General features: G+C 35.9%; 1 non-coding gene across 1 annotated transcript; it reads left to right on the forward strand.

Annotated features, from left to right (window-relative positions):
• The first annotated feature begins 236 nt into the window (after nucleotides 1–236).
• Nucleotides 237–343, forward strand: LOC141644838 (small nucleolar RNA R71). Its single transcript, XR_012544442.1, has one exon. It is a non-coding gene; the product is annotated as a small nucleolar RNA R71 (small nucleolar RNA).
• Nucleotides 344–11985: the final 11642 nt, after the last annotated feature.

Genomic DNA, 11985 nt, shown 5'->3' on the forward strand with positions numbered 1-11985 from the left:
GGAGCAAGGCAATTTGAGCTAGCAAAACGGAGTTGTTGGAGGATTCTTCTTTACCTTTGGATGGCACAACTCGGGAATTAACATATTGTGCATCATGGACCGCCATAGATTCGATCGTGACATGAGCAAGGTCGGTGTCAATTTGATCAAACCGCCCATTGTTGGCGGAATCAAGAATCCTTCGGGACTCGGCACAACATCCATTATAGAATGTTATTGCTAGAAACCAATCATCTAGCCCATAATGTGGGCATTGCCTTTGAAGCTCTTTGTACCTCTCCCAAGCCTCATATAAGCTCTCAAGAGCTTGTTGACGGAATCCGGTGATTTGGCTCCTCAAAGTTTGCGTTTTCTCCGGTGGAAAGAACTTTTGATAAAAAGCAAGAGCTAGTGTCTCCCAATTGGTGATTCCCAAGGTGGTGCGGTCAAGACTATTGATCCAAAGCTTGGCCTTGTCCTTTAAGGAGAAAGGGAAAAGTATTTCCCTTATTTGGGCTTGGGTAATGCCCGTTTGTCGGATCATGGAGCAATAGTCACAAAAGTTTTGCACATGCAAATTGGGATCCTCCAAAGGACTTCCCCCAAATTGCTTCCTCTCCACAAGGCTAATGAAAGCCGGCTTGATCTCGAATTCCGGCGCGGTGATTTGAGTGGTTGTGATTCCGGCCGAAAGCATGGCCGCGGTGGGCTTTGAATGATCGAAAAGTTTCACCATCTTTTTGGTAGTAGATGGTGATGGTGGTGGTGGTGGTGAACAAGAAACCTCCTCCTCTTCAAGAACCTCTAGATCGTCTAAGTAAGACTTCCTAGCACTTTCAACTTGTATGGGAGAAGTGGCTTCTTTCACTTCCTTCCAAAAACGTCGTCTTCTCCTAAAGGTTTTCTCAGGCTCAGAATCCGGTGAAAGCAATTCTCCACTACGAGAGCACCTGGGCATAAGACAACAATTTCTAGGAAAAATGATAAGTAACGGTCTCAAGAAACAAGTGTTCCTCAAGACAAAATAAAACAAGATAAAAATCGACAATTCAAAAAGCAATAAAACCGTTTCCCCGACAACGGCGCCAAAATTTGATAGGCTTATCGTGTACCTATGCAAAGATAATTACCCTAAACAACAAGTTAATGTAGCAATAGGGGTCGAACACAAGGAAACGGGAATTACGTCGTGAATTGCTATGGATAGATTTTTTATCAAGGTCGATTACGATTTGGTTTGGTTTGGTTGTTTGATGATTAATAACAATAATGATGTAAATTATATAATAAAAGAGAGTCTAAGGGGTTCGGGTCACACATGCAAAGATAAACATATGATCATGATAAACTTGGTACTAACAACATTTTCAATTGCTTAGGCTTAAAGATACCCATCTTACGATATTAGCATCAACCATAGACCGGGTCCTTGATAAACTCTCGTCCATGACTAGGTCGTCCTACTATACATGCTTAGTCTAATTCAATTCCGTGCCTCTCGACTTATAGAACGAATGAACAAACTTAATCATTTGAATAAGGCCTTAAACAAAGATTAAACGTGACGATGCAAGCATGTGATAGAAGCAATATGAACAATATTATTATTAACTTATTTTATCATGTTTATATATTAAATTTATGCATGGCTCCCCTAGCCCTTAGACTAGGAAATTTAGCTACTCATAATAGGATGTAAATTGTAAACTATATTGAGAGAAGTGATAAACATGATAGTATGATCTAAACAAATTAGGTGATATAACATGTAAAGGAAATTATGCTAATGAAATGAGATTAATAATAACTAAATAGCAATGTAAAATGTAAACTAGAAATAGAAATACCTTAATAGAAATAACTTGTATGGAAGAAACAAATAGAACCAAATGCTTGAAATGTAATAATAACCAAATGTTTGAGAACTACAAGCTCAACTTATATTGAAAACTAATGAGAAAACAAATGAGAGAAATATAATGCTTAAGGCTATGTAAAGGAAATGAGACGTGAAAATGAGATGATCAAAGCCTTGGAATACCTCTCTTATTTATAGGAGAGGAGAGCATAACGTAAAAGCCAAGAGGCATGCAACCCCGATCGGGGTTGGGTGGCCCCGATCGGGGTTGTGTGTTTCCGGGTATTTTCGCTTAATTCCTCACTTAATTGCTTGAGGAATCCTAAGTGCGTGATTAATGACCCTTAATGCACCCGGGTAAATGCTCCATCTATGATCTTTTGAGCTCCCAAAAAGCATCCTAAACATGTTGGAATCTTATGCTTTCCACCTTGACTTGGAGTTGAACATTGGGCTTTGACTTTGATTGTTTTCAACATTTGCATTATACATATTAATCCATCAATTTCTCCATGCAAAACCCAATCCAATGCTCCATGCTTAGTCCAACACTTGGTCTTGTTTAGCTTAATGAGCTTAGTGTATAAAATGATAGGAAAAAGCCTCTAAATGCTTAGATTCCTACAAAACCATAACAAACACAACAATACATCTAGAACACAAGATTAGCTCAAATATATACTAATTAAAGTACGACGAACAATAGAAACCGAGCTAAAATGAGGGCTAAAAGTATGTAAATTATGCACTTATCAGATGTGCAAATGGAAGAGGTCCCGGAGTGGCATGATCCGGAATTTCTCGGAGTAATTTTCAATTGCCAAAAGCAATATGACAATTGGGTCATCCTAAAAAGTAAAGGTATGAAACCGACTAAGTTCATGAACCAAGCTTCTTTGAACAATATTGGAATAGAAAAGAATGTTAAGACATTATTTAAGAACCTTAGTATGGAACATTGTTATACAATGAATTATAAGACCTTTCCCGAACTCACCCTTGAGTTCTTGAGCTCTTTTGAGTTTCATAGGTCGAAGAAACCCGGTTTTGTGCTTTTTGTGAATTTCCGATTGTTTAATGATGACCATAGAATGGACCTAGCGGACTTTGCTAATATTTTCCAATTGCCCCATCGAGACTTACCTGTTGAATCACCCGAGTCTTATAACCCGGTTTTGACTTGGAATGTCATTTCTCACTTCCGTTTTCAAAGTTGGGACCATGTCCCCCACCAATACATTCACTACCCCGACATTCGTGTTTGGCAAAGGTTTATGGGGTGGACTTTCTTTGGGAGAAATTAGCCTCATTCGGTGAGGAAAGTTGAGATTGAGATTTTGGGTGCCTTCCTTAATGTTAATGGTGAAGAAAATTAGGGGATCAATATTCTCTACCACTTTGCGGTACACTTGACCAAGCAATGTAATCCCAAGAATAGTTGTATTGTCTTAGGAGGTTTGGTTACAAAAATTGCTCAACACTTGTGTCGTTTCAACCAAGAAAACACCGACTTGAGACAATTGCTTATTTCTAGGGGAAAAGGGGTTGGAATAGATTATGAATACTTCCTATCTTGCAATTCGTTTAGGGATACTCACCCTAACTTGGTTTGGAAAATTGGTAGACAAGACTCCATTAGTTTACCGGAAGAGAAGAAAGAAATTAAGGCCTTAGTCCATACCAAACCCTATCATGGGAGTGCCCCTTTTACTAGACCTATTTACCACTTGGCTCTACGAGGTGAGACACATACCACCGTTGAGAGGCGTGATAGAGGTCAACCCTCTCAAGCACGCCATTCCACCTCTAGTATTCATTCCCCTCCTAGTCAAGAAATGATGGATATGATGCGAGACTTAAGCTTAAGTGTTAATATAATTCGTGATGACCAAAAGCTTGCATTGCATCCCATATATGATCATTTTGCTAGGTAAGGAGTAATCCAACTCGAGGGGCCGCACCCTTCATTTTATACTTATCCCTCGGGTGGATTTCATCCTCCTCCTCCCCCTTCTAACAATAATGCAGGTACTTTTACTACATATGCTCCCGGTCCGGATTTTTGTGGTTCGGATTATGAAGTTGAGGCATTATATAGAGGATACGGAGGGTATGGTGGTTACAGTAGCTATGGCGATGGTCTTGAAAGTGGCCAAAACATTGGCGAGTATGTCACTCCTCTCAAAGAGGATGATTCTAGTGAGAGCGGTCAACAAGGTGAAGCATCTGGAAGTGGAAGTGGTAAGAAGAATAAAGGAAGGAAGGGGTTCAACTTTTTACCCTTTTCTTAGATGAATAATGAAAGGAAGAGTCCCCCATATACATACTAGCTTGGGGGGGGGGGGGGGGGGCTAGCTAGTTTAGTAAGTTTACTTTGCTTTGCACTTTAGTTTATTTTCTTGCAACCCAATAAATATGACCTCTAGTCCTTCTTGTTTTTGTGCATTGAGCCATTTTTATGGTTTAGTTGGGTAATTTAATTGTTTACACATTGAGGACAATGTTGAGTTTAGCTTAGGGAAGTTTGATAAGTCCATTTTATACATTTTAACCCCATATTTTAGCTCTATTTTACATGCTAATTTGCACTAATCTTAGTGTTATTGAGCTAATATTGCATTTTAGTTGTATTTGCATGGTTTGTCATATTTTGTAGGTATTTGAGATTTTAGGAGCATACTTCTACATATTTTGCAAACACTAGAAGCAAGGCTAAATAGAAGAGTATGATGGACCAACCAAGAGATGTTGCATGGATTTGCATGCTAAAAGTTGTGGATTAAAATGAAGAAATGCAAAACAAAGCCAAGTGAAAGTCAAACCCAAAATGCAAAGTCCACAAATGCTACTTAGGATGCTCAACTTAGGATCCTCATAAGATGCTTTGTGGAATGTTTAACCGGAGCTTTAAGGAGCAATAAACATCACACTTTGGATTCCACAAGCTATTAAGGGAACATTTAATGAAGAAATACCCGGATTCAGGTGTCCCCGATCGAGGTTGGCTGTTTGTGGATTGTTTACGTTTCACCTCACTCCCCTATATAAAGGGGAGGCACTTCAAGGCTTAGGATATCTTCTTAAATCTTATTTTACGTCTCTTATACCCTCTAATAGTCTTAAACACAAAATTCTCTCTTAGTTTTCATCTTTAGTTTCAATATTGTTAAGCATTTGGTTGTTAAACATTTGGTTCTAATTTTATTCAAGCATTTGGTTCTCAATTGTTCTTTGCAAGTTCCATTTCCATTTCGGTAATTCTAATTCTTGTTTATTTAGTTTACATTTCAAATTAGTTGTCACATCTTTTTATCATTAGTATTTACTTTACATCGCATAGTTTATTATTACATTATATGCTTTACCATTGAGTTTATATCATTTCTACAATCATGTTTAGCATTTCATTCAACATAGTTTGTAGTTTACATTTTAATATGAGTAGCTAAATTCCTTAGTCTAGGGACTAGGGAAGACATGCAAAATCTAATATATGTAAAATGATAAATTAGGTTGATATAATATTATCTAATTGTTTCTATCACATGTTTGCGCTACAACGTTTAATCTTTGGTTATTGGCCGTAATCGTAGATTAAGTTTGTTAATTCATTCTATAAGTCGAGAGGCACGGAATCGGATTAGACTAAACATGTATAGTAGGAGGACCTAGTCATAAACGAGAGTTTCTCTAGGACCCGGTCTATGGTTGACACTAATATCGTGAGGTGGGTGTCTTTAAGCCTAAATAATTGACAATGTTACTATTACCAAGTTTAGCATAAACATATATTTGCATTTGCATGTGTGACCCGACTCCCCTAGACTCCTTTTATCGTATTGTTTACATCTTTATATTTACTAATCATCAAACCAACCAACAAACCAAACCAAATGTAATCGACCTTGATATAAATCTTTCCATAGCACTTCATAATGCAATTCCCGTCTCCTTGTGTTCGACCCCTATTACTTCATTAATTTGTGTCTAGGATAATTATTTTTGCATAGGTGTGCGATAGCCTATCACAAACATATCTAGAGTAATCATCAACTAGAACGAAGACATACCTGGATCCGCCTCTACTTCTTACCTTCATTGGGCCACATAGATCCATATGCACGAGTTCTAGTGGCTCATTGATGCTTACCATTCTCTTAGGTTTGAACGATGATCTCACATGTTTGCAACGAGCACACGAGTCACATAAAGTTTCTTGATCAAATTTGATTGAGGGAAGTCCTTCAACCAAATTCCATTTCTTTATTTTATTCAAGGTAGTTGAACTATTGTGAGCAAATCTTTTGTGCCAAAGACAAGGATCATTTGTTGTAACTTTTATGCATGTGAATAAGCTACTAGGAATGTTATTTAAGTCAATCATATAGATGTTCCTTTTACGCTGTCCTTCAAGCACAACACTACTTGTTCCTTCAATTATTATTCGACATGAATCTGAATGAAAAACCACTTTATTTCCCTTGTCACAGAATTGAGAGATACCCAGTAAATTGTGTTTGAGACCACTAAGAAGATAAACATCACTAATAGCATGAGAAGAGGATATGCCAACTTTACCAATACCAATGACCTTACCCTTCTTATTGTCACCAAATGTAACTTTACCTCCATCGAAGGGTTCAAGTGAAAGAAATAAATTCACATCTCCAGTCATGTGCCTTGAACACCCACTATCAAAGTACCATAGATTATTTTCTTTTACCACAACCTGCAAAATAATTAGATACAGTTTTTAGGTACCCAAGCTAAGTTGGGTCCTTTGACGTTAGTTACTCTAAAAACTAAATCTTTTTTAACCCAAACTTGTCTAAAAGTCTTTCGTTTTGGAAATGAATAGGCTCATCTAAGGCCCGTCTTAGGTTGTGTTTTGGGTTCTTCATGACGTGGTCTTTCAAGTTGTTTTGGGGGAGCTTTAGTTTTGAAGGACTCTTTAGGATTAGGTGATTGTTTTGATTCGGTAGTCTTCTTAAAGTCGAAGCTCATATCATAGAACCAACGATGATTATTGTTACGTTCTTCACTCGTACTAGGTTCTGATGGGGAGAAGTCATTATCTTCTAAAACAGTGTCATTTGCTTTAACAAAGTTGATTCCTTTTCTTAAATACGGAATGTATTTGACACAGTTTTCTTGGATATGACCCGTATGACCACTGTAATTGCAAATCAAATATTCTGGTAGATTAACATATTTTCTCTTCCTGAAATCTCGTTCGGAAGGTGTTGATTTGCATTTAGAGTGGTCTCTATGACCATAACACTCATGTCCTAATCTCATTTTTATATTATTGTCTGATTGCTCAGTTAGAAAATTTAGGACACGTGTACTACCTTCCCACTTTTTGTGAACCTTTCTAGCATGCAAGAGTAAGTCTTTTAAGGACTAGATCTTTTTAATGAATATAGAATGATATGACTCAACAACCTTGGGAGGATGAGTCTCTTCATAGTTGTCACGAAAGTTTTGGAATCTCTCGTTAAGAACTCGTACCATCTCAGTTTGCGTTCTTTTTGTATTTAATAGAACGTTTTTAGATTCTTTCAATTGCTGAGTTAGAGAGTCAATTTCCTTCTTTTGATCTGAGATCACAGCTTCTCTAGCTGTAGCCTTTGACTTAAGAAGCTCTTTGACTTTCCTCAATTCTAAAGTTATAGCTTCACTAGCTGTAACCTTGGCTTGAAGATGGTTAATGTTGAGTTTCATATCCGAGGTTATAGCTTCATTTAGCTATAACTTTAGGTTCAAGAACCTTTTTCTCAGCATTTGTCACATTTGAAGTTGTAGCCATATTGGCTGTAACTTTAGATTTGAGCTTCTTGGCCTTGGCTTTTAGGAGATGATTCTCTTTAGCAATATCGAGAATTTGTTCTTTTAAATCTTTCAACTCCAAAACTTGTTCATGACACTTATCAAGAGATTGCTCAAAGTATTCGATTAAAGCATTCTTAGGCAATTTCTTAACGCTTTTCTTAAGTTCAAGATAGCTTACCTCTTCTTCTTCTTCTTCTTCTTCTTCTTCTTCTTCTTCTTCTTCTTCTTCTTCTTCTTCTTCTTCTTCTTCTTCTTCTTCTTCTTCTTCTTCCGAGTCTGAATCTCCTAGGAAGCAGCAATATGAATCCACGCTATCTTTATCGTCGTCTGAAAATAAGTCAAGGCTTACGTTGCTTAGGCATAGATTAGCAACTTCTTCTTCAAATCCTTCGTCGTCCTCTGTGTCAATATCTCCCCAGTACGATGCCATCATTACTTGCTTGAACTCTTTCTTAGTCTTCTCACATTTTGCTTTGTCTTTAATTTTCTCCCATGTGGGACAATCCTTAATCATATGACTGGATTCTCCGCACTTAAAGCATCCTCTGTTAGCAAACGTATTTTTTAGACAAAGAAGTTTTCTTATTATAGGACTTGTTGTTGTTATTAAACGATTTTGCTTGCTTATTTCTAAAAATTCTTTTTTTGAACCGTTTAGCAAACAGAACCGTTTCGTCCTCTATTTCAGCATCGACATCTTCCTTAGCAGAAGCTTGTAGAGCCATGCTCTTAGTGTTACTGGACTCGGCCTCATCGTCATCCAGGACGAGTTCATTGGCCATAAGAGCTCCAATTAGTTCTGCATAAGGTAAAGAGGTGAGATCTCTAACTTCCTCTATAATCGTGACCTTGGGACGCCATTTTTTGATCAAACTCCTAAGTACTTTCCTAGCAATATCCTCGGAGTTAAAAGTTCTACCAAGATTTTTGAACTCATTAATGATAACAGAAAATCGTGCTGACATGCTATCGAGTGATTCATTCTTTTCCATTTTAAAAAGTTCGTATTTTTGAATCAGCAGGTCAATACGATGTTTTCTAACAACCGACGTTCCTTCATAGGCTAACTCAAGACCATCCCGTATTTCCTTGGCCGAAGTGCAAGAGGAAAAACGATTAAATTCAGTTGATGTCATGCCGTTTTGCAACAGGCTTATCGCTTTCGAGTTTTTCTCAAGCTTCTTGTAATCAGCCTCAATAAAGTCTTCTTCCTTTTTCTCATAGGCAGTGCCTTCCGAAGTTCCAACCAAAATTTTGTGTGGTCCATTCTTAACAATCGTCCAGCACTCCCAATCATGTCCTTATATGTAGTGTGTCATCATGTTTTTCCATAGTCCATAATTCTTCCCATCAAAGATAGGACACTTAAGATACTTGGAATCCATTTCACACGTATAAGGCAACGGAATTAAAATAAAATAAAAAGATAAAGAGATAGACGGATCAGCCTCTTTGCGGTTAGGCAATCAAGAACACGAGGCTCTGATACCAATTGAAGAGTCTATCAAGGTCGAAATACTCGGGGGGGGGGGGGGGTGAATTGAGTATTTAAAAAAACTTATGCCCACTTTTTATTTTATATCTAAGTAATTAATTATTTAAAGTTTATTTATTAAACTTTAACTAATTAACTAAACGATTATAAACGTAAAGAAATGAACGATAAAGAAAACTGCAAGGATACACGATATTTGAAGTGATTCAGCTTCACACGTCGAAGCCTACGTCCACTATTCTCGATTAATAATTTTAGTACCTTTCTCCGGATTACAAAATTATCACCCCACTCGTATAACTAACTCTAGTTATAACTCGATTTGAATATCACTAGATATTCGGTTTTGGCTATCTTAAGTTACTAAGAAAGCACTTGATTGTTCCTCTAAGTGTTCACACAATTGAACGAGTAGAAACAATATGAAACACTATTATCCAATAACGTAATTTAAAAAGTAATTGCAATAAAGAACAACATGACTTTTCAAAACAATTTTCGATTGCAAAATAATGATAAACTTAATTTATTTGCAAGGATATTTTAAAGCTCAAGGTTGAAAAGTAATTTGAAAGAATGAATAAGTGCTTGTATTTATAGTAGAGAATGAGATCTAGGTTTAAGCTAAAACCCTAGATGTGCCGTGTGGATCTCTTGTAAGGCAAGAAAGAGATTAGGTCAAATCTTTCATAATCTTAGAAAGTAAGAAAGAATAAAAATAATAGCAGGAGATAAGAAATCTCTAACAAATATTATTTTGATCTACTTTAATTTTTATACAAGTAAGAAAAAAATCTTAATCCATTTATTTATTCTAATAAAATCTTAGTAAAATATATGAAATAAATATAAGGAGATAAAATATCTTTAACAAATATTTTATCTAAGATCTTTACCTAAACCCTAGATCTCGTGTAGATTAAGGAAGGAATAAGATCTATCGTTTTCCTATTTAAATCCAACAATATCTTAGAAGATAGGAAAGAATAAATCAAATAATATAAAGAGATAAGATATCTCAAATAAATATTATCCTTGAGATTTACTCAATCTTATTCTTCTATCTTTACAACATTAATATCCTAAAAGATAGAAAAGAATAAATCTTAATAATATAAAAGAGGTAACAAATCTCTAATCAAATATTATCACTAAGATTTATTCCAAACCCTAACTTGTACAAGGAGTATTCGAACAAGGAAGAAAAACGGCTCATAGGCCGGCCACGCAACTCGAAACCCTGGGTGAAATATTAGGTTAGATAATTATGGTTTAGATAAGAGTAGAAGGAAAACCCTAGATAGCATGACAACACATAAGTTGTTTTACTAATTAATAGGATAATCTCAAACTCATTCGACTTAATCGTGCCTCAAATCTCACTCTACTATTAGCACACTTTTCTTTAAAGATTTTATGATTTAGCTTTAAAAAATATATTTTAAAAACATAAAAACCGTGTTGTTCATATTGCAGCTCAAAGTTATAGTAGAATCACCTATAACTTTGAGTTCAGCTAGTAAAGTTATAACTAAAACAGCTATAACATTACTTGTCAAAATTACTTCTAAAATTACCGTTATCGAATGATAACCTATACTAGCTAATCTTCCTGGAGATCTTTAGTGGTAGGATCATCTCTTTATCTTGATCATAAGCTCTTCATCTTGAGCTTGTTATAGACTTGATCGAGCCTTTTGCTTGAGTGATTATCATACTTGAAACTTGTTATAGTTACTATGACTCTTTAAGAATCTTCAATGTTATAGCTCAAGCTGTTATAACATTACTTGAACGATGCTTCACAAATCTTCAATGTTATAGCCAAGGTTGCTATAACATTACTTGCTTAAATTGTAAACTTTAATCAATCTACTAAAAACTAACAAACAATTACAAGTAAGAGTATATATAATATAAAATACATACTTGTCATTATCAAAACTAATCATATATCTATATGGTCCAACAGAGTGCTTTAAGTAGTAACAGAATATACTTCACCCCCTCGCAAAACATAAGCCAATCATCTGCAAATAGCAAATGACTCAACTTTAATCCCCCACATAACAATGGTTAAGAGATAATAAAGTACAAGCGATACATGCCATCACTATAGCCTTAAATCTCTCAAGAACATCAAGAGCTTCAAGAATTTGATCTTCAAACTTCCACTCTATATAATCACAAGCTTTCTGAAGCCCCCCTTAAATAAACATCTCAGAGATACACAACCCTTATTATAAATCCTAGCAATATCATGACAAATTAATATATTTTGCAAAATGTTCTTTACTTGTATAAAGGCTCCTTGTTTTACTCACAATGTTAGGAAGAACCAAAGACAACCTATTGCAAATAATATTATAAATAGTCTTATACAATACATTGTAAAAAGCAATTGGTCTAAAGTGCTTCCCAATAGTTGGTGTATCCATATTACGTATTAGAGTAATAATAGTAGCATTAACTTGCCTAATAATGTTCCATAAAAATTCATAAATGTTGCACACACCTCATAGTCTCATACCCTATAACTGATGCGTGTCTTTTATATGATGTTTTACATCCCATTTTACACGCATTTCAGAGCTCATTCTTGTAGTTTATGCTACATTTCCCTCTATTTCCGTCTACTTCCGTATTTTGTACATTATTGCAGAAATGTGAAGAATTTCAACGGGAAATCAAGCCAAATCCGTCCCCGAGTAATCTGCATTGCAAATGACGTAAAGGAATCGCTTAAGGAGCGAGCTTGGTGCGCAATTCAAGGCCCAAAAGATGAATCCACGAGAATAAAGAAGTCAAGTAGCAGCTCATC

Source organism: Silene latifolia, chromosome 2, assembly GCF_048544455.1.
Source record: "Silene latifolia isolate original U9 population chromosome 2, ASM4854445v1, whole genome shotgun sequence".
Lineage (NCBI taxonomy): Eukaryota > Viridiplantae > Streptophyta > Magnoliopsida > Caryophyllales > Caryophyllaceae > Silene > Silene latifolia.